Here is a 21318-nt window from a genome sequence, read left to right as displayed (position 1 = left end):
CCATTGGGCCAGAGGGGCCGCGGTGCGGGGTGCGTGGGCGGGTAAGGAAACCTCTCGGCAGCTATGGCAACCGGGGAGGTGAGGGCTGGGTGGGTGCGCAAGGAGGGGATAGTGCGGCTGGGCAGGCGGAGAGGGGATGGGGTGGTAGAGGGGGTGGGGCTGTGGGGAGGCGGAGAGGGGATGGGGTGGTAGAAAGGGGTGGGGCTGTGGGGAGGCTGAGAGGGGATGGGGTGGTAGAGGGGGTGGGGCTGTGGGGAGGCTGAGAGGGGATGGGGTGGTAGAAAGGGGTGGGGCTGTGGAGAGGCTGAGAGGCGGTGGGGCTGTGGGGAGGCTGAGGGGATGGGATACTTGAGAGGAGTGGGGCTGTGGGGAGACTGAGAGGGGTCGGGGTCGTGGGGAGGCTACGAGGGGATGGGGTAATTGAAACAGGATGGGAGGTGAAGGGGAGCTGATGACATCATCATTGATCTCCCAGCCTCAGACCTGCACTCTGTTTCCTACTCTGTTCCCCTTTCCTCACGCCCCATCTAGGCCATATCTGAATCTTGCTGCTTTTCCTTAGTGTTTCCAAGCTCCAGACTTTCCCCTCTGCCTGTGCCTGTCCATGCCCTCGTCCTCTCCCATCTCAACTATTGTCTTGGCCTCTTCTCTGGCCAGGCCTTGCCTTCTGTAACCTTACTCCTCTCAGCCCCATTCAGAACATTGCTGCTAAACTGTCTTCCTAGCTCAACTCTTTTATTGTGTTTCCCTCTCCCTGGCCCCAACTCTTTTATTGGGTTTCCCTCTCACCCCCAATCTTCAAGACCCTCCACTGGTTCCCCCTTTTTCATCACATCAAACACAAGTTTAAAGTCTGTACCGTCAAGGTTCTTCACAAGTTAGCGCCTCCCTATTTATTATTTTCTGAACTCACTGATTCACAACCACCCCTTTCACTCCATTGGAGCCAGCAAACTCCATTAGCTACCCGTCTGCTCTCCCATAAGAGCCTTTAGCCTTCCATGTTGCCCTGTATGCATAAAGAGCCCTCTCCAAATGGATTTGTGTAGCCATCTTCCTTCAAACCCTTTCTAATGCAACTCCAATGATAAATTGTCTAATGATAATGGCTAGGCAGGTGGCCTGTTACCAAATGATTAACATCGCATCTCTTGCTATTTCTTTTTAAGTTTTCAAACTGAGCACTTTGCTAGGATACAACATTATATTTCTATTACTGTCGCCTTTTCTCCCCCTCCATTGTGTTCTTCATCCACCTGCACATTCTTGGTTCTGTTTAGACTGTAAACTCTTTGTCTTTTATGTTTGTGCTTCATTCAGCACAAAGGAGCATTGATCATGAGTGGGATTCCTGGCCACTACAGTATTACTAGGAGTAATAACAAGATGGGATGGAGGCTTAGGAAAAGTGGGGGGAGTGTCACTCTCTGAGTGGTTTCAGAGTAGCAGCCGTGTTAGTCTGTATTCGCATAAAGAAAAGGAGTACTTGTGGCACCTTAGAGACTAACAAATCTATTTGAGCATAAGCTTTCCACTGAATGCATCGGATGAAGTGAGCTTTAGCTCACGAAAGCTTATGCTCAAATAAATTTGTTAGACTCTGAGTGGTAGCAGCAACAGCTCCTCTCAGGCTAGAATGAATTGTCTACGCTTTGGTTTTCTTGCCATAGTCTTCCTATTATTGCAGTTACTGGCTGAGTCCATCACTAGGAGCATTAGTGTAGGCAATGGAAAATTTATGGCAAAAAGGCCTAATGTAAACAGAGTTGAAGAGGCAGTAATGTTCTTGCGTCATGGAATTTTGACAAATCACTGCAAACCACTGTCATCCCATTATGAAATGACTGCATGCTAACTCCAGATGGCATCATGGCATGTTACCACTGCGATACTGTGTCACGCATCTTGATATGGCATCATTTTGCATCAATATGGCATTCAGAGAGCACTGCATCAGATCATTGTCATGTTGCTTCCAGTCATTGCACTGTGTTGGGTGAGCACATCCTGTTGGTTCAAAATGTAATTATGTCATTTTGAAACATGTATAACACAAGACACCATGATGTAGTGTAAGAGTCATCACATTAAGCTGACCTGCCATCATGATGGAAAGCAATGTAACAGTTCTCTGTCTCAAAGTGTTATCGTGTGGCATCAAAATGAATTGCAAGGGGAGCTGTGGGCTCTCATGTGATTTCTGGGATGCCTGAATCCCATGAACCCTTCAGGCTGCATGATCATCCTTCGTAAATTCTTATTATTTATTTGCGGTAGTGCCCACTATTTGCTAGGTGCTTTACAAACATTTGAGGACAATCCTTGCTTAGGATGATCCCACAAACTCCAATTTGCAGAACTCCAATTGACTTCAGTTGGGCCAGGTTTTCACCAAAGTTTGGATGCTTGGTCTCAGTCCAAAGCTGAATTATTTTGGAAGGAAGGAAGTTTATTCAGCGTTCATAAGTTATGAATTTGAGAAAAAAATACATTAAATTGCAAACTTCACTAACTCAACTCAATCAGCTCACAGTTTAGATTTGAAATCATTTGGACAAACAATAATAACTTACCCAAAAATACAGCCTCAACAGATGAGCAGCTAGGTCCTCAGCCTCAGCTAAATATACTTGGAGCCACTCCAGCAGCACAAAGGGACTTAAAACTGCCCTAAAGAGGTAGCTGCACATTCCTGTTACAGAGAAATCCCCCAGTGGTGTAAAGCTATTATTTCCTTCTCCCCTCCTGCGTTGGAGATGTGTCTGGGAGCACGGCTACAGCACACTATTCCGGCAATTCTGGGTTGACAGAAGTAATGTTCCCTCTAATTTTTTTTCATCCATGTGCGGAATGAATTTTGTTATGTGCACCAGTATCAAGGTAATGTGCAGATGTGTACCACAAGTAGAAACAAATAACCTAGATATAATATATATTTTAATAAGTTACTATAGGGATAATTACTCCAGCCAGGCTAGGTTAAGCATTTTAGAACTAACTACTCAAATAATTAAATTTAAGCCTAAGAAATAAAAATTATGAAATGCGTAAACCAGTCAAAAAACTAAAATAACAGCACTTTGAAAGAATACAATTACAGAGACTATATGTGCATTGCAGGAAGCATCAAGAAGTAAAAACAACAACAATACAAGTATGTGTTGGGAGGTGAGTGAGAGATAGAGTGAGTGTGTGTGAGAGAGAGACACACAAACACACTGTGTGTGTGTGAGAGAGAGAGAGACACATGCTGTAGTTCAGCACTCACCAATCTGAATCCTTCTTGTTCAGACACAGCAGCAGCTGCCAGCCAGCTCCGTCCCACATCCCACTCCTGAGCCCTGTCGTTTCTTCCCCTCACCCCGCTCTGTGGAGATGGGGTATGGAGGTGGGTGGGGGACACCCTGACATCAGCACCCCTCCTCGCCGCCGCTCTGCATAGCTCCGAGGAGCAGCTGGTCAGGGGCTCCAAGGCAGAGGCATTGGGGGAGGGGCACCTGAAGTGCACCAGCACTTGATAGACTGCTGGGTGGCTGCAAGGCCATGCAGCTTTGAAGGAATTTAGGGCACAAGGCCCCTTAGGAGGCCATTCCAGTCAGTGTAAGTTAGAGCAGCCCTGTGATTGCTCTAATTTGTGCCTCCAGGGACAAGGGGAAAAAGTTGTTTAACAATAGCAGCAGGACAACACATCACAACCTTTGTCTCACAAGACAAAACTCTACTATGCTACTAAACAGAATAAGATAAATGAAATGGTTCTCAGCTTGCATTAGATAGTTCCAAAACCTGTTTGAGGCACTTTTGGCTTCGGTAATTTGTAACCATCAAAAGACATACAAAACAACAAGGATCTTGAGCTTAAACTGCAGTGCAGTACATCTGGAAAGATATTTATCTATAATTTACATACAGTGTAAATAATATCTGCATATTTACCCAAGTAGAGCAATTCAGCATTGGATACCCATGTACCTGACAATACCTTTGTATTTGTATACTGTTCCAAGTAACTAGGCACCTGTATATAATATCAGACCTTTCACACCTTGTGGCGGTCTCCTCAGAAGAGGGTTGAGGCAGGCATCTGTAGGTAGTGGCATATGTGGATGGAACAGATGTTTGCTCTTCTGCAGCCTATAGCATAACCTGTTTTTGTTAGTCCTCTTCCCAGGACTTAATAACAATGATGAAATTAAATGATAGTCCTGTAATAAAAGGTAGTTTGCAAATGGTACTACTGATCCAAGTCATTTCCAGCAGATGGCACAAGTGTCTTAAATGTTAATCAAATGTATGCTGACCTTTCTCAGTAACAAAAGGCATCTGAGGAAATATACTGTCTTCTGAGGGTATAAAAGATGAGTCTCCAGTTTAGAGCAGAACTCTGTACCTAAACTAGGGATGTAAAAGGTTAACCAGTAAGCATTAGGCTTGGATTGGAGTGGCCTCAGCCCTGCTGTGCCAGTCCCGGCCGGAGCAGGCCCCTGGCTGCGCTGGCGGGAGCCCAGCCCTGGCTGTGCAATGCCGGCTGGACCTCAGCCCCAGCTGCGCTGGCTGAGCCGGCAGGACCCCAGTACCGGACATAGAGGGCCCCCAACCCTGGCCGCGCCGGCCAGCAATAGCCCAGTCCTGGCTGCACGGTGCTGGCCTGCCAGAGCTCAGCCCCAGCTGTACCACACTGGCTGAGCTAGCAGGACTCCAGTCCCAGCCGGAGCAGGCCCCCAGCCCTGGCTGCGCCGCGCCAGCTGGCGGGAGTGGGCAGGAGCTCAGCTCTGGCTGGCCAGACCTCAGCCCCGGCCACACTGCACTGAGCCAGACTCCAGACCCCACCGTGCCAGGCCCTCCCAGCTACCTTGGTTAACCGGTTAAACAAAATAATTTTAATCATTTAACTGGTTAACTTTTTAAACCAATATTTACATCCCTAACCTAAACTGGTCACTAATCTTAGACATGCCAACATGATGTGTTTTGTATACTCAGATATCGTGGTGATGAGCATAGTACAAGAATTTAAATACACAGAATCATCCACAAGTATGTGTAGAGGATCCTGTTAATCAAAATGAATATTTGTGGAGCACAAGACCTCATAAGCAGTGTACCCAGCTACTTGACCTAGTTGAACTGTTCAACTCCCTGCTTGGGAGCAAAACGCTTTCCCTTTCCCTATGACTACCTCCTGTGGAGTGAATGAAGGTCATCCTGTGAAATTTAAAATACATTTAAAGAGACCCAAACTCTAACCCTACAGCCAAAATTTGTCCTGGTCTTGGTAATCATCTGTTTAGATTCGCTTCTCTCTGGCCTACCTGGCACATCTCTCACTCTCCTCCATTCCATTTAAAACCCCACCATCAAACTCATCTTCCTCTCGTACTGTTCTGACCATTTCACCCCTTTTTAGTCCCTGCACTGGGTCCACTTCAGCACCAAATTCAAGCTCCTCATCTTACCTTTAAGGCTCTAGGCCAGATTTTTAAAAGTATTTAGATGTCTAAAGATGCAGATAGGCTCTTATTTGGAGTTTCATAAGCAATGAGACTTGGGGGACCTGACAGGTTTCAGAGTAGCAGCCGTGTTAGTTTGTATCTGCAAAAAGAACAGGAGTACTTGTGGCACTTTAGAGACTAACAAATTTATTAGAGCTTATTAGTCTCTAAGGTGCCACAAGTACTCCTGTTCTTTTTGGGGGACTTGAGTGTTTCAACACAGAGCATTACAGCGCCTAACTGTTAGGGGCCTAGAAAATCACAGGAACAAACACTGTGATTCCCAAAGCCGATTTAGGCACCTAGGCTCCCTGTACAATACATGGGGAAAAAGAGGCACTTTACAATATGATCCATGGAAGTCAGCATGCTAGGTGGGGAGTCACCTAAGCTAGCCAATGGGAAATGCCAACAAGAGGGGTATATCCTAAGGCCAACAGCTCCAACGTGAAAGATGCAGGGGACACCACATCACACTATCCCAAAGCTCAGTGGTGAGAGCACTGTCCCGAGAGATGGCAGAGCCTTGTTTAAATCCTTTCTGCCAAAGAGATGGAAACTAAACCTGAGCCCTGGTCTACACTAGGACTTTAGGTCGAATTTAGCAGCGTTAAATCGATGTAAACCTGCACCCGTCCACACAATGAAGCCTTTTATTTCAACTTAAAGGGCTCTTAAGATCGATTTCCTTACTCCACCCCTGACAAGTGGATTAGCGCTTAAATCGACCTTGCCGGCTCGAATTTGGGGTACTGTGGACACAATTCGACGGTATTGGCCTCCGGGAGCTATCCCAGAGTGCTCCATTGTGACCGCTCTGGACAGCACTCTCAACTCAGATGCACTGGCCAGGTAGACAGGAAAAGAACCGCGAACTTTTAAATCTCATTTCCTGTTTGGCCAGCGTGGCAAGCTGCAGGTGACCATGCAGAGCTCATCAGCACAGGTGACCATGATGGAGTCCCAGAATCACAAAAGAGCTCCAGCATGGACCGAACGGGAGGTACGGGATCTGATCGCTATTTGGGAAGTGGAATCCGTGCTATCAGAACTCCGTTCCAGTTTTCGAAATGCCAAAACCTTTGTCAAAATCTCCCAGGGCATGAAGGACAGAGGCCATAACAGGGACCCGAAGCAGTGCCGCGTGAAACTGAAGGAGCTGAGGCAAGCCTACCAGAAAACCAGAGAGGCGAACGGCTGCTCCAGGTCAGAGCCCCAAACATGCCGCTTCTATGATGAGCTGCATGCCATTTTAGGGGGTTCAGCCACCACTACTCCAGCCATGTTGTTTGACTCCTTCAATGGAGATGGAGGCAATACGGAAGCAGGTTTTGGGGATGAAGAAGATGATGATGAGGTTGTAGATAGCTCACAGCAAGCAAGCGGAGAAATCGGTTTTCCCCGACAGCCAGGAACTGTTTCTCACCCTGGACCTGGAGCCAGTACCCCCCGAACCCACCCAAGGCTGCCTCCTGGACCCAGCAGGCGGAGAAGGGACCTCTGGTGAGTGTACCTTTTAAAATACTATACATGGTTTAAAAGCAAGCATGTGAAAGGATTACTTTGCCCTGGCATTCGCGGTTCTCCTAGATGTACTCCTAAAGCCTTTGCAAAAGGTTTCTGGGGAGGGCAGCCTTATTGCGTCCTTCATGGTAGGACACTTTACCACTCCAGGCCAGTAACACGTACTTGGGAATCATTGTAGAACAAAGCATTGCAGTGTATGTTTGCTGGCATTCAAACAGCATCCGTTCTTTATCTCTCTGTGTTATCCTCAGGAGAGAGAGATATAATTCATGGTCACCTGGTTGAAATAGAGTGCTTTTCTTCAGGGACACTCAGAGGAGCCCATTCCTGCTGGGCTGTTTGCCTGTGGCTAAACAGAAATGTTCCCCACTGTTAGCCACAGGGAGGGGGGAAGGTTGAGGGGGTAGCCACGCGGTGGGGGGAGGCAAAATGCGACCTTGTAACGAAAGCACATGTGCTATGTATGTAATGTTAACAGCAAGGTTTACCCTGAAAGAGTGTAGCCACTGTTTTATAAAATGTGTCTTTTTAAATACCGCTGTCCCTTTTTTTTTCTCCACCAGCTGCATGTGTTTCAATGATCACAGGATCTTCTCCTTCCCAGAGGCTAGTGAAGCTTAGAAAGAAAAAAAAACGCACTCGCGCTGAAATGTTTTCCGAGCTCATGCTGTCCTCCCACACTGATAGAGCACAGACGAATGCGTAGAGGCAAATAATGTCAGAGTGCAGGAAAGCACAAAATGACCGGGAGGAGAGGTGGCGGCCTGAAGAGAGGGCTGAAGCTCAAATGTGGCGGCAGCGTGATGAGAGGAGGCAGGATTCAATGCTGAGGCTGCTGGAGGACCAAACCAGTATGCTCCAGTGTATGGTTGAGCTGCAGCAAAGGCAGCTGGAGCACAGACTGCCACTGCAGCCCCTCTGTAACCAACCGTCCTCCTCCCCAAGTTCCATAGCCTCCACACCCAGACGCCCAAGAATGCGGTGGGGGGGCCTCCGGCCAACCAGCCACTCCACCACAGAGGATTGCCCAAAAAAAGAAGGCTGTCATTCAATAAATTTTAAAGTTGTAAACTTTTAAAGTGCTGTGCGGCATTTTCCTTCCCTCCTCCACCACCCCTCCTGGGCTACCTTGGTAGTCATCCCCCTATTTGTGTGATGAATGAATAAAGAATGCATGAATGTGAAGCAACAATGACTTTATTGCCTCTGCAAGTGGTGATTGAAGGGAGGAGGGGCAGGTGGTTAGCTTACAGGGAAGTAGAGTGAACCAAGGGGCGGGGGGTTTCATCAAGAAGAAACAAACAGAACTTTCACACCGTAGCCTGGCCAGTCATGAAACTGGTTTTCAAAGCTTCTCTGATGTGTACCGCACCCTCCTGTGCTCTTCTAACCGCCCTGGTGTCTGGCTGCGCGTAACCAGCAGCCAGGCGATTTGCCTCAACCTCCCACCCCGCCATAAACGTCTCCCCCTTACTCTCACAGATATTGTGGAGCACACAGCAAGCAGTAATAACAGTGGGAATATTGGTTTCGCTGAGGTCTAAGCGAGTCAGTAAACTGCGCCAGCGCGCCTTTAAACGTCCAAATGCACATTCTACCACCATTCTGCACTTGCTCAGCCTGTAGTTGAACAGCTCCTGACTACTGTCCAGGCTGCCTGTGTACGGCTTCATGAGCCATGGCATTAAGGGGTAGGCTGGGTCCCCAAGGATAGATATAGGCATTTCAACATCCCCAACAGTTATTTTCTGGTCTGGGAATAAAGTCCCTTCCTGCAGCTTTTGAAACAGACCAGAGTTCCCGAAGATGCGAGCGTCATGTACCTTTCCCGGCCATCCCACGTTGATGTTGGTGAAACGTCCCTTGTGATCCACCAGAGCTTGCAGCGCTAACGAAAAGTACCCCTTGCGGTTTATGTACTCGGCGGCTTGGTGCTCCGGTGCCAAGATAAGGATATGGGTTCCGTCTATGGCCCCACCACAGTTAGGGAATCCCATTGCAGCAAAGCCATCCACTATGACCTGCACATTTCCCAGGGTCGCTACCCTTGATATCAGCAGATCTTTGATTGCGTGGGCTACTTGCATCACAGCAGCCCCCACAGTAGATTTGCCCACTCCAAATTGATTCCCAACTGACCGGTAGCTGTCTGGCGTTGCAAGCTTCCACAGGGCTATCGCCACTCGCTTCTCAACTGTGAGGGCTGCTCTCATCTTGGTATTCATGCGCCTCAGGGCAGGGGAAAGCAAGTCACAAAGTTCCATGAAAGTGCCCTTACACATGCGAAAGTTTCGCAGCCACTGGGAATCGTCCCAGACCTGCAACACTGTGCGGTCCCACCAGTCTGTGCTTGTTTCCCGAGCCCAGAATCGGCGTTCCACAGCATGAACCTGCCCCATTAGCACCATGATGCATGCATTGGCAGGGCCCATGCTTTCAGAAAAATCTGTGTCCATGTCCTGATCACTCACGTGACCGCGCTGACGTCGCCTCCTCGCCCGGTATCACTTTGCCAGGTTCCGGTGCTGCATATACTGCTGGATAATGCGTGTGGTGTTTAATGTGCTCCTAATTGCCAAAGTGAGCTGAGCGGCCTCCATGCTTGCCATGGTATGGCGTCCGCACAGAAAAAAGGCGCGGAACGATTCTCTGCCGTTGCTCTGACGGAGGGAGGGGCGACTGACGACACGGCTTACAGGGTTGGCTTCAGGGAGCTAAAAATCAACAAAGGGGGTGTCTTTACATCAAGGAGTATTTCAGGCAGGACTTCACGGAGGGTTCCAATAAGAAATGGTGCACCTAAGTTATTGTTCTTATTGGAACAAGGAGGTTAGCCTGGCCTCTGATTGATACATGGCTAGATTTACCTCGCTGCACCTTCTCTGTGAGTGACTGCAGTGTGACCTAGAGGAATGAGTCCCCTAGACAGGGAAGGAGGCAAATGAGTACAAAACAAATCTGGTCTATTTCTTGTTTTGATCCACTCCATCTATCTTTTACATCTTTGGCTGGCAGCAGACAGTGCAGAAGGACTGCGTGCCATCCACATCTCATGGCTGCTCGGCAGAAGATGGTACAGTACGACTGCTAGCCATCCTCATCTCTTGCCTGCCTGGCAGAAGATGGTACAATATGACTGCTAGCAATCCTCAATACGACTGCTAGCAATCCTCATCTCTTGCCTGCCCGGCAGAAGATGGTACAGTACGACTGCTAGCAATCCGTATCGCCTGCCTGCTCACCATAAGACGGTTCAATAGGACTGACTGCAGGACTAAAGAGAATGACCTGGTCAAGTCACTCTAAATTAAGTCCCTGCGCCCATGTCTGTCCAGGCGCTCCCAGCTGACGTGGCCAGGAGCACCTCGGACATGACGATGATGGCTACCAGTCGTATTGCACCGTCTGCTGCCACAAGGCAATGGGTTGCTGCTACTGTGTAGCAAAGCCATACCACGTCTGCCAGCACCCAGGAGACATAGGGTGACGGTTACCTGAGCGGGCTCCATGCTTGCCGTGGTATGGCGTCTGCACAGGTAACTCAGGAAAAAAGGCGTGAAACGATTGTCTGCCCTTGCTTTCATGGAGGGAGGGAGGGAACGGGGGCCTGACGATATGTACCCAGAACCACCCGCGACAATGTTTTAGCCCCATCAGGCATTGGGATCTCAACCCAGAATTCCAATGGGCAGCGGAGACTGCGGGAACTGTGGGATAGCTACCCACAGTGCAACGCTCCGGAAGTCGACTCTAGCCTCGGTACTGTGGAAGCGCTCCGCCGAGTTAATGCACTTAAAGCATTTTCTGTGGGGACACACACACTCGAATATATAAAACCGATTTCTAAAAAACCGACTTCTATAAATTCGACCTTATTCCGTAGTGTAGACATACCCTGAGTCTCCCACATCCCAGGCAAGTGCTCTAACTATGAAAAGTGAAAAGATGGGTTGACAGCAGCAGCAGCTCCTCCTGCTCCAGCCAGATTTTGATTGGGACCTGATCTGGTAGGCAGCCTCTGAGCATGCCTACCGGACTGGGCCCCACAGGGGACTAGTTTCCCTGGTTTGTGAATTGCTCTAGGGCTTAAGTGGGAGATAAGCACCTGGCCACTTAGAGGGACTGCACATGCCCATAGGAAGTTTTACAGGGAAAATTTGGGAACCAAGTAAGTTAAAGTGTCTACAGAGTTTGGTGGGAATTTTATGGATCACTATAGAGCCAAAACTGGGATTTAGGTGCCTACATCTGAGACTTAGGTGCCTAAGTCTAGGGTTTAGGCATCTAAGTACCTTTGTGGATCTGGGCCTAAGTGCCTAACTCCCATTTCTTTCAATGGGAGTTAGACACCTAGGTGTTTTGAAAATTCCAGTGGGTGCCTATCTGCATTGTTAGGTCCCTAATTACCTTTAAAAACCTGGCCTTCTGTCCCTGTTTTAATCTCATCTCTTGTCTCCATCATGCTCTTGTCCAAGCCCTAAAGTCTGCCAAAACGGCTTCCTTTTCTGCCCCATTTGTTTCCCTCTTCTACAAAAGCTTCTGTGCCTTCTGCAATGCTGCCCCATGTCTTCAGTGTCCTGTTGTCTTATCCAAATCTCCCACAAAGTCACACAACCTCTTTCCTCATTTAGCTTCCCGCTCTAAGCTCACCTCTTTCCACAATCTCTCCAACAGTGACTCACTCCCCTATGCTATCTTTCTAACTAGCTACCTGTATAATAATTTATTTTCTATATTCCTCCCTCTTGCCTTTTGTCAATACTCTCTGCATCATGCCTTGTCGTATTAACCTGGACTGTGAGTGCTTTGGAGCAGGGATGGGGGCCCAGATCCTCAAAGATATTTAGGCACCTAGTTCTCTTATTCCTTCCTGTAAAGTGCCACAGACCTCAACTTGTATCTTATTCTCAGCCTTATGCAGTCTGTCAAAATAAATTATTCAAAGCAGTGTGCATGAGGCACAGGCCAGGCCTCAATCAATTATGAAATAATGGGCTCCTTTGAGGCACAGTGGCCATTGTCTGGTATTCTCTGCTTGGTGTCCCCCTCTGGATGCCTTGTTTTGGCCCTATGACCTTCATTCTAATCCCTGGTTTCTTATTTTTTGCCTCCCCCTCCCTCAGTTTTGCTCTGGGTTTTATAGTTTCTCCCCCTCAACGGTGGGGATCGGCCTTTCATTCTGGGTGGGGCCAGTCCCTTCTTACTTGCAATAGGTAAGAAGTGATGAGATTAGGAAGACAGGTATTCAGTTTGGACCCATGTAGTAGCCACTCCCCCTCCCATGCCAAGTATATTGGATTGAATACAGTGATATACCAGAGGAGAGCTTTGCTTTGACTTTTAACAGTCACTTTCTGGGCTCTGCAAAAGGTGCCGACAAGTATAGAAGTGGAGATAGGGAGAGACAAAGATTTAATTCCCTGCCAAATAAGTTTCCACAAGCTGCTTTGCAAATTTTCTAAATAGATGTGCACAAACAAAGATCAGGAACATGAACAGTTGCACTTGCCAATGTCCTTATACCCAGGAACTGATTTACACTCTCCTCATAACTTTAGGACCAATGCATGCCATCCCTCCCTTCCCATGGAAGGGCAGGAGCACTGTGCTGCAAGTCTGTTAACAGAAAATCAAGGGGATAGACAGATTGCAACCATCAAAAGATTTGCAAGTGGAACAAGTAACTATGAAACTGGTAATAACTGAAGGCTAATGGTCTTCATTTAGCAATTGTAAGGCTGCGAGTTTGTCATGGAGGTCACAGAAGTCACAGATTCCATGATTTTCCGTGACCTCCATGACTTCTGCAGTGGCCGGTACACCTGGCCTGGGGGCAGCTCAGGCAGCTGCTGTGCCAGTTGCACAGGCCGCTGTTGGGGCAGTCTTGGGACAACATGCACTCTGCCCCAGCAGCAGCAGGAATCTGGGTTAGGGAGGGGGCAGGAGGTTGGTGCACAGGATGGGGTGAGGTGGGTTCTGGGTGGGGCTTACCTCAGGGGCTCCCTGGAAGCAGTGACATCCCCCTTGCTGCCCATCCCCCAGCACCAGTGGGGGTCCCGGCGGAGCTGGTCACCACTGCTGCCCCCAGCACCTGCAGTGCCCCTGGGCCACCCCCCCCACAAGATTTAGTCAGGGGTATATAGTAGTAGTCATGGACCGTGAATTTTTGTTTACTGACTGTGACCTGTCCATGACTTTTACTGAAAATAGCCATGACTAAAACGTAGCCTTAGCAATTAGCCACAAGAGATTGTGAGCTGCATAAAAGAAAAGGCTGGGCTTATAAGTGAGGAGTGAGTTATGTGAAAAACTTGTGGTTTTTAAACCGAGTTTTTAGTTAAACTAGTGCTAAAGGCTAAGTGGGATGTATTTATTATGGGTTAGCTTAAATTGATTCGGAAATGACTTCAGATAGTCTAATTAAAACTTAGTTATTTTGAGTCAAGAGTGCCCACACAATTGTCTGTGCTAACTACATTGGTTTAAAAAATGATGTTAGTGAAACTGGTGCAACTTTCTCTTGTAAACAGGGCCTTTGTGACATGTCTTTTGGTTGAGATAATAGGGAAGGTGCCAAAATTCTGATTATACTGGCATGTCTATGAGACTGCTGTCTTTGTTAGATTTTCATGTAATCCAAGAACTGTTTATGTAGGAAAGGACAGGGACCATGGGTAGTGGGTAACATAGGCATGGGAAGGCTGTGCCTCTCCAAACAGCCTGGCATGGTCCTCCCATGCTCAACCCCAGGCCCCCTCCTGCTTGCTTTCAGTTCCCTTCCCGCTAGGCTGGGGCAGGCAGGCTGGGGCCAGTGCTCACACGCACCTGGTGCTGGGGCTGCAGGGTGCTCTGGGCTCCAGTGGGGGAGAGGAGTGGAAAGAGAGGGGCAGGGCCTTGGTCGGGGGGGGGGGACACAGAAGGGGCTAGCCTCCCCCAATGGCACAACTTCCCCACATCCCAGCCCAGGGCCCTAACAGCGGCAGAGTGGTCTGCCATTGGGTCAGTGGGGATCCTGACTACAACATGCTGACCTAATCTCTGGCAGCGCTGCAGCCAGCCTGGGGTCAGTTGCCCTGGGACACTTCCTATACTCCCCCTTGGGTGTACCTTGCAAGGGTCGTCCTCCGTCTCCCCAGGGTACACTGCAAGCGGCAGTCCCAGCAGCTCCTCAGCATCCAACATATCTGGCTGTACGGGTAGCTCAGGGCCCTTCTTGGGACAGCAGAAGTCTTCTGTGTCTACAGCAGGGAGAACGCATCCAACTCCTTTGGCAGCTGCTTCCCAACTGAGCTACAGAGCCCACCTTTTATACTTCGTGTTCCTGTCCCACCCCTCTGCTTCCAGCGTGGAGAGCGTGGCCTTCCTGGTTCTGCCCATCACCAGGGGGCGGCTGTTCACGGGGCCGTGAGCACGGGCATGTACTTGGCGCGGTTTACCCTACTCCCAGACACCTGCCCCTTTTGCAGCGTGAGGGAAACCCTGGTGCCTGTCTACCTGGAGTGCGCAGGCTGCAGCCCCTATTCTGGCTCCTCATGAATATTTTGTTGAGATTTTGGTTGCACTTTTCCCCTCACCTCCTTATCTATGCATTCCCTGTCCATGGCCCCACTAAGTCAAGGGACCTTTTGGTCAACCTCCTCCTGGCCCTGGCTAAAGTGGCCATCTATAAAACCAGGATGAGGAGGTTGGCCGATGGAGTCTCCTGTGACTGTGGGGCCTATTTCCGATCCTCCATCCGTTTACGCCTCCGGGCAGAGTTCCTCTGGGCGGCGTCCACTGACTCCCTTGACGCCTTCGAGGAGCAGTGGGCACTGTCCGGGGTTCTCTGCTCGGTGTCCCCGTCTGGTTCCCTTCGTTTGACCCTCATGCACATTGTGTAAAGAGTTGTCACTTTGGATGGGCTATCACCAGCAGGAGAGTGAATTTGTGGGGGGGGGGTGGAGGGTGAGAAAACCTGGATTTGTGCTGGAAATGGCCTAACCTGACGATTACTTTAGATAAGCTATTACCAGCAGGACAGTGGGGTGGGAGGAGGTATTGTTTCATATTCTCTGTGTATATATAAAGTCTGCTGCAGTTTCCACGGTATGCATCTGATGAAGTGAGCTGTAGCTCACGAAAGCTCATGCTCAAATAAATTGGTTAGTCTCTAAGGTGCCACAAGGACTCCTTTTCTTTTTGCGAATACAGACTAACACGGCTGTTACTCTGAAATCTGACTCCTGTCCCTGTTGTTCATTAGTTGTCCCCCGTAATTATTTGGTTTTCCAGGTCCTGTGGACCCCCTCTTAGGCAGGGGGGATCCTTTAGCAGTGGGTGGCTTTGCCCGCCCACTTCCTGGATCCCAATAGGACCAGGGGGCAGCTGGCTGCCCCTCACTGTCAATCTTGGAGGGTGGCCACGCCTCTTCACTACAGAGGCTCACAGAAAGGATAGAATATTGATTCTGAGGAAATTCAGTTAGCTCGTATCCATGATTCAAAGGAGATTCATCATGTTCAAGTTGGTAAATAGTAGCAGTGTTTAAAAAACAAAACAACCCCTCAATGTAACAGAAAGATGACTGGCAGCCAATGCGATACCATAACTTTTATGGTTGTTGACAATGACACACTCAGTATGTGCACATGATCCAGTGTAATGCTTGGGGAAATTTAAACCATGAAATGAACAAATGTTTTTCAAAGCTGCTGAGGCAGCAACCTTCAACAAACAATTTTTCAAAGCACAGGATGCAGAGGAAGCCAGAGGTAACTTCTCAAACCATTTACTTTATTTACTAGCTGTTCTGACAAGACCTAAAAATGAATTCCTTCTTATTTTAAGGTTGCATGGCAAGAGTTATGTGGAGAGATACTTCTTATCTATTTAGTAGCATCAGTAGTGTTCTGCACACTGATCTCTTTTCTCCAGAGTCTGGATCTCCAATAACAATCTTAATGTAACTCCAAGCTCTTCTGAGACAGTGTGCACACCAAATCTAGGATCTTTGTAACTTCTTGTGAAAATGGGCTTTGGCTTGCTCACAGAATCGTCTGTTGTCCAGGCACCTCTGATGTACAATTTCAATCAGAAAAGTGGCTATGGAAAAATAAAACACAATCTTCCTCTACAGTTCTTCTCCCTGGGTGTAATAGTGTTTCTGCTTAGTTTTATGGCTAAGTAAGTATTTCACTCCTGGCAGCCTCTTGGGGTGGGTATGGCCTGGCTGGGTAGTCTCTAAGGTGCCACAAGTACTCCTTTTCTTCCTGGGGAAGAAATTCAAGGACTCAGGACTCTGAGAAAGATCCAGGGTGTTGGCTGGATTGATGTGTCTTTCAGGGGGCCACTAAGCTTTGATGAATCTGGGTCCTATTTGACCTATACCATAGTACTGCAAAGCCACTGGGCTGCAGCCCCTCAGTATAAATAAGAGGGAGCTGCTGGCATGGCATTCTCTGTGAGAGGCCCTGAACTCTCACACTGAGAGTAAGGCACTACTCAAGGTGAGCCAGCATGGCAGAATCAGACCCTCTGGTGTCATTTCACATGGTAGGTGTTTGCTATGTACAAGTGACTCAATTAAACCAATTAAAATGGAGTGGCAGTGATAGAAGCAGGCAGGGCCCAGATGTCAGAACACACAGAACAGACAGAACCTTGGGGCAGTATGTATGAAAATATTAATGTTTTTACCTTTAGAATTGCCAGTGCATTACCAAATTTTACATGTTAATATGCTTAGAAGTACAGGGAGCCACTGCTGAATCAAATATTGTGAATAAATCACAGAACTAGTACAGGTTTCAGAGTAGCAGCTGTGTTAGTCTGTATCCGCAAAAAGAAGAGGAGTACTTGTGGCACCTTAGAGACTAACAAATTTATTTGAGCATAAGCTTTCGTGGGCTACAGCCCACTTCATCGGATGCATGCCAGAACTAGTACAGTGAGAAGTGACCCCCAAAATAGATAAGCTTAAAATTTAAAGGGATATAAAAACCCATCAGTGTATAGGGTTTAGAAATGAGGTAATTTGTGACTTTATTCTCATTGGCTCAAGGACTGAACTAGTTCAAGCTTTTAATTAGTTTCCTGTCTGATTCCTTGCAGGTGGCATGGCAAGAACTCAAATCAGGTAACTTACATGCAAGAATGATCTCAACCACTAGATGTCCCAATACTATAGTCAGACCCTGCAAACGATTAGCCTCTGCATTTAAGCCCAGTGGAAGATAATAAGCAAGATGAGACAGAGGACACCAGGCAGGATGTTGATGTTATCAAGATAATTTGTCACAGATCAACCATGCAAAATGCTTTGTGTTGATCTACATGAAAAATGCTATGTTCTATAGCTTTACATTGTACATGCTTTATCTATGGTTTGGTAGTTTAATTAAGCAAGCTGTTATTGTACACCAGCTAGCACATCTTTTATATCTCTGCATTTCTCTTTAGCATTTTGATTAGAAAGGCACATTTGCTTCTAAAGGTGAGCCTGATTCCATGATACCTCACACAAAAGCCATGTGAAGGTGGGAGAAAACCTCAAAGTGGAGAAAATAAAAATGGCTCTGAAGCTAGAGATTTCTCACTACAATAATGCTTTAGAAATTGAGCCACCAGTGCTGCGTTCACCACATGAGTATGTGAAAGCATGAGTGAGAGGGGTGTGATGACAAGTCAGAGGCAGACAGCATTCATCCCCATCTTGAGAAATTTACAGTCCTTTCAGGGCTCTTTAACACAATTTCCCTCTGCTAACCTGTTCTTTAAACATTCTATTTCAAAACTATGTTGATGTCCACAAAAATATGTCTGTTTTCTTCCACTACTATTCATTATAAAGCCTAAAGGTATATTTAGATGAAAACAGGATTTTTTAACTATATTTTTAATTTAAGCACAAAGCATATCATCATAAACAAAAGCTCATGAACTATAAAAGTCACATGAGTCATGATGCCTGTATGGTAAACAAGGAATACGAACTGCCTACATTTATACAAAAAATGATTGTCTTTTTTTTAAAAACTGAATAGCAGTTCCATCCTCAGTCCTCAAAAATTGGCTTCTACTTTCTCCACTCCAATTAAACTGCTCTCATCAAGGTTTCTCATTACTAGGTCTGATCACAAAATTTCCAATTTTTAAATTCTTCAATGAAGAAAGGGCAGATTTTGCCAAACATTTTTTGGCCAGCTCTACCAATGGCCTCTTCCTGACCAAAGTCAGGGACCCTTCCCCATCCCCATCCTCTCTGCTGTTCTACATACTGTTGATCATACCCTCTTTCTTGACATTTGTCCTGCTTTGGCTTGCACAACACAATCCTCTGCTGGTTCTCTCCTCTTCTCCCTTTAGACCCTTTCCTTAAGCTGATCTCATCTACTCACATGGCTTCAACTGTCTTCTCCATGTTGATGCCTCACAAATGCACATCTTCACCTGACTCCTCCATCCGGTTCCATATCTCAGGTTGTCTCTCTGGCATCTGCTCAAGGATGTCTTGCTATCAACTTAAATTTTACGTATCCAAAAATCAAACTTGTATTTCCTCCCAAGCTCTCCCCATTACTGTTACTGTTGTACGCACAGCCATCTTCTGTGTCATTCAGTGAGGCCTGTGACCTTAGTATCCTCTCGGACTCCTTCACCCTTGTCCACACATCCAAATCCTGCTACTTCTTCCTCAACACTATCTCTATGATCTGGTTCTTTTCTAGCTAGTCAACTACCTAAAACGCTTGTCCAGGCCTTCAGAATCTTAATTAATAGTCCCTCCTCTTCCTTTCCAGCCTCTTGAAACCCACATTGGCCTCTCCCAGTCCGCACCAAATGGATCCCTTAAAATCACAATCATATTAATTTCCTCTGACTTCCTCTACTGGCTTTCCCTTCTCCACACATCAAGTTCAATATTCTTGTCCTCCCTTTAACGACTTGCATAACTCCTCCTCCCTCCCCACCTAAATAATCCACTCTTGTGGGGCAGGAAAGACTAGCTCCTGTCTAATTTCTAGCCCACAAACCATTTGGAGACCTTCTTCTGACAAAACACCTTGTGCAATTTATTTACAATGTTCTTTCCCACCACCTTTACAGACTATGCAGCCTCGTATCAGCAGTACCACGGAGCATTTGGCTCGTGAGGGAAGGAGATCACTCACATCTGAGTTTGCAAGTCCCTCTCTCATGCATTCTTGTGTCTTTTATACTGTGACACTGCACCCCATATTTTTCAGTGATATTATTGATATGATTATGGCATAATTATGATGCATTTTGTACAAGATAAGTCATGTGAGGTGTCATTGAAAAAGTTATGATTTGCTGAATATTATTATTCTATTTGTGTGCATGTATCATTTTTGTTTCTGAAGTTATGAATATTGACTAGGGATCTTTATTTCAAATGGTCTTACTCTGGAAAACGCCTACAGCCAGCCTTTCAGATACAACAATGAAGAAGCCAGATGGGGCTGACGGCCCGTTAACAAAGACAATGGCCTGTGGAATAGCTTAACCTTCCTGTGGGCATTTTGGCAAGCCTGTAAGCAATGGCTGCTATAACACTGCAAGGACATGTGACCAGGCCACATGATTCTGGACTCCATCTTGGGATGTCAGTATTTGTCCACAAACCAGTCTGGGAACCAAGTTTTGAAACAAAGGTTTCCTGCCATATGCTAAAGCTATATAAGGCAGGGAGTGACATCATCTGTGGTTCTTTACTCTCCACACAAGACAACACCTGGAAACACTTAAGGAACAAAGACTGAACTGGGGGAAGTGCTGGACCCAGAATAAAGGGATTTCTAGCCTCTGTATGAAGACCTGAGAAACCCAAGCTGTAAAGCTAATGCAGCTTGTGCCTTAAGAATCTACACGTCTGCCTGTACCATCAGTTAGGGTGAAAATCTGTTATTAATATCCAATCTAGTATATTAAGCTTAGGTTGCATTTTTGTTTATTTGCTAGGTAATCTGCTTTGATCTGTTTGCTATCACTTAAAAGCTATTTTTTGTAGTTAATACACTTATTTTATGTGTTAATCCAAACCAATGATCTTTGACTGGAGTGCTTGGGGAAAAACTCTGCTTGGTTACCTCAAGTGTGTATTGTTCTCTTCACATTGAGGGAGAGGTGGACCAGGGCAGGACGGTACTGCTCTGGGGTCCTAGGCTGGGAAGCTGGTTAGAGAGACCTGCGTGTAACTGCAGCTGGGTGTGTCCCTACTTGGGTGAATGCTGGCGGGGGGGCTTTGCAGCTCGTCACAGCAGCACAGTGTGAGAGGGAGCCCAGGCTGGTGCATCAAAGGGCTCAGTGATATCCCAGTTCCAGGTGGCACCCTGGGTGGGAAAATGGTCAGATGTACCCGTTGGGCTAATGAGTTAATTGGCCTATTAACTCTCTCCAACCCATCTCAATCTATCAATTGGGCACAGTCCTAGGCATTGGAATTAGGGGCGCAGGGGGTGCTGCAGCACCCCCAGGTTTTATGTGGGGTCCTGTCTGTGCACACGGGATCCCAGCTGCTGGCCCTGGTCTGCGCGGGGTCCCAGCTGCCGGCCCCACTCCCAGCCGCGCACACAGGGTCCCAGTTGCTGGCCCCGCACTTGGAGTCTCGGCTGCCAGCCCCGCTCCTCGCCGCGCACGTGGGATCCTGCATCCCAGGTACTGGCCCCATTCTTGGAGGTCCTGGCTGCTGGCTCTGTGCCCAGCCCCACACACAGGTTCCTGGCTGCCAGTCCCACACACAGGGCTCCACTACTGGCCCCGCATGTTTCCCCAACCGTGGCTCCAGCCTTGGCCCCCTTATCCCTGTCCTTGTTCCCCCCGCTCCCCGGAGACACGGCCCTGCTCCTGGCCTCAACTCTGGGGGGGGTGTCAGGGGAATGAGATAAAACGTTTGGAGATAGCGGGGGTGCTGAAAGCCAGCAAAACAATAAAGAGCATTCCAGCAGCACAGTTCATATAGTCAGGTGTGTGCTCTGGGGCAACTAATTGGAGTGCTGACTCAGGTACTGGCGCCATTGGCATCAACCCTCTCCCAACCCTTCCATTGTCAACAGTGCCATCCTTGATACCCTATTCGTCTACTTCTTCCATACCACCCCTGCCCTGGGAAGCCCAAGGCTCCTTGCTGAACTGGTCTGCGCCTCTATTACCCTCTCCTCATGCAAAGCAGTCCACCTCAACCATGATGACTAAAAGAAACTAGCCACATCATTCAATCGAGGAAAAGAAACAATACCATGACTTATGGCCAGTCACAATTAAGCAACTCAGCTACCTTTTTAAGGACTCATTCCAGAAA

The 21318-nt window shown here is 47.6% G+C and overlaps 2 long non-coding RNA genes across 2 annotated transcripts; both read left to right on the top strand.

The window, feature by feature from the left end:
* The first annotated feature begins 16 nt into the window (after window positions 1–16).
* On the top strand, window positions 17–19994 carry LOC144273153 (uncharacterized). The gene is made up of 3 exons (XR_013347739.1): window positions 17–41; window positions 17109–17133; window positions 19104–19994. It is a non-coding gene; the product is annotated as an uncharacterized LOC144273153 (long non-coding RNA).
* On the top strand, window positions 6390–8098 carry LOC144273608 (uncharacterized). The gene is made up of 3 exons (XR_013347776.1): window positions 6390–6495; window positions 6592–6995; window positions 7583–8098. It is a non-coding gene; the product is annotated as an uncharacterized LOC144273608 (long non-coding RNA).
* Window positions 19995–21318: the final 1324 nt, after the last annotated feature.

The sequence above is a fragment of the Eretmochelys imbricata genome, chromosome 13 (genome assembly GCF_965152235.1).
Source record: "Eretmochelys imbricata isolate rEreImb1 chromosome 13, rEreImb1.hap1, whole genome shotgun sequence".
Taxonomy (NCBI): domain Eukaryota; kingdom Metazoa; phylum Chordata; order Testudines; family Cheloniidae; genus Eretmochelys; species Eretmochelys imbricata.
The sequence above is the reverse complement of the archived record's forward strand: the minus strand, read 5'-3'. Positions and strand labels throughout refer to the sequence as shown.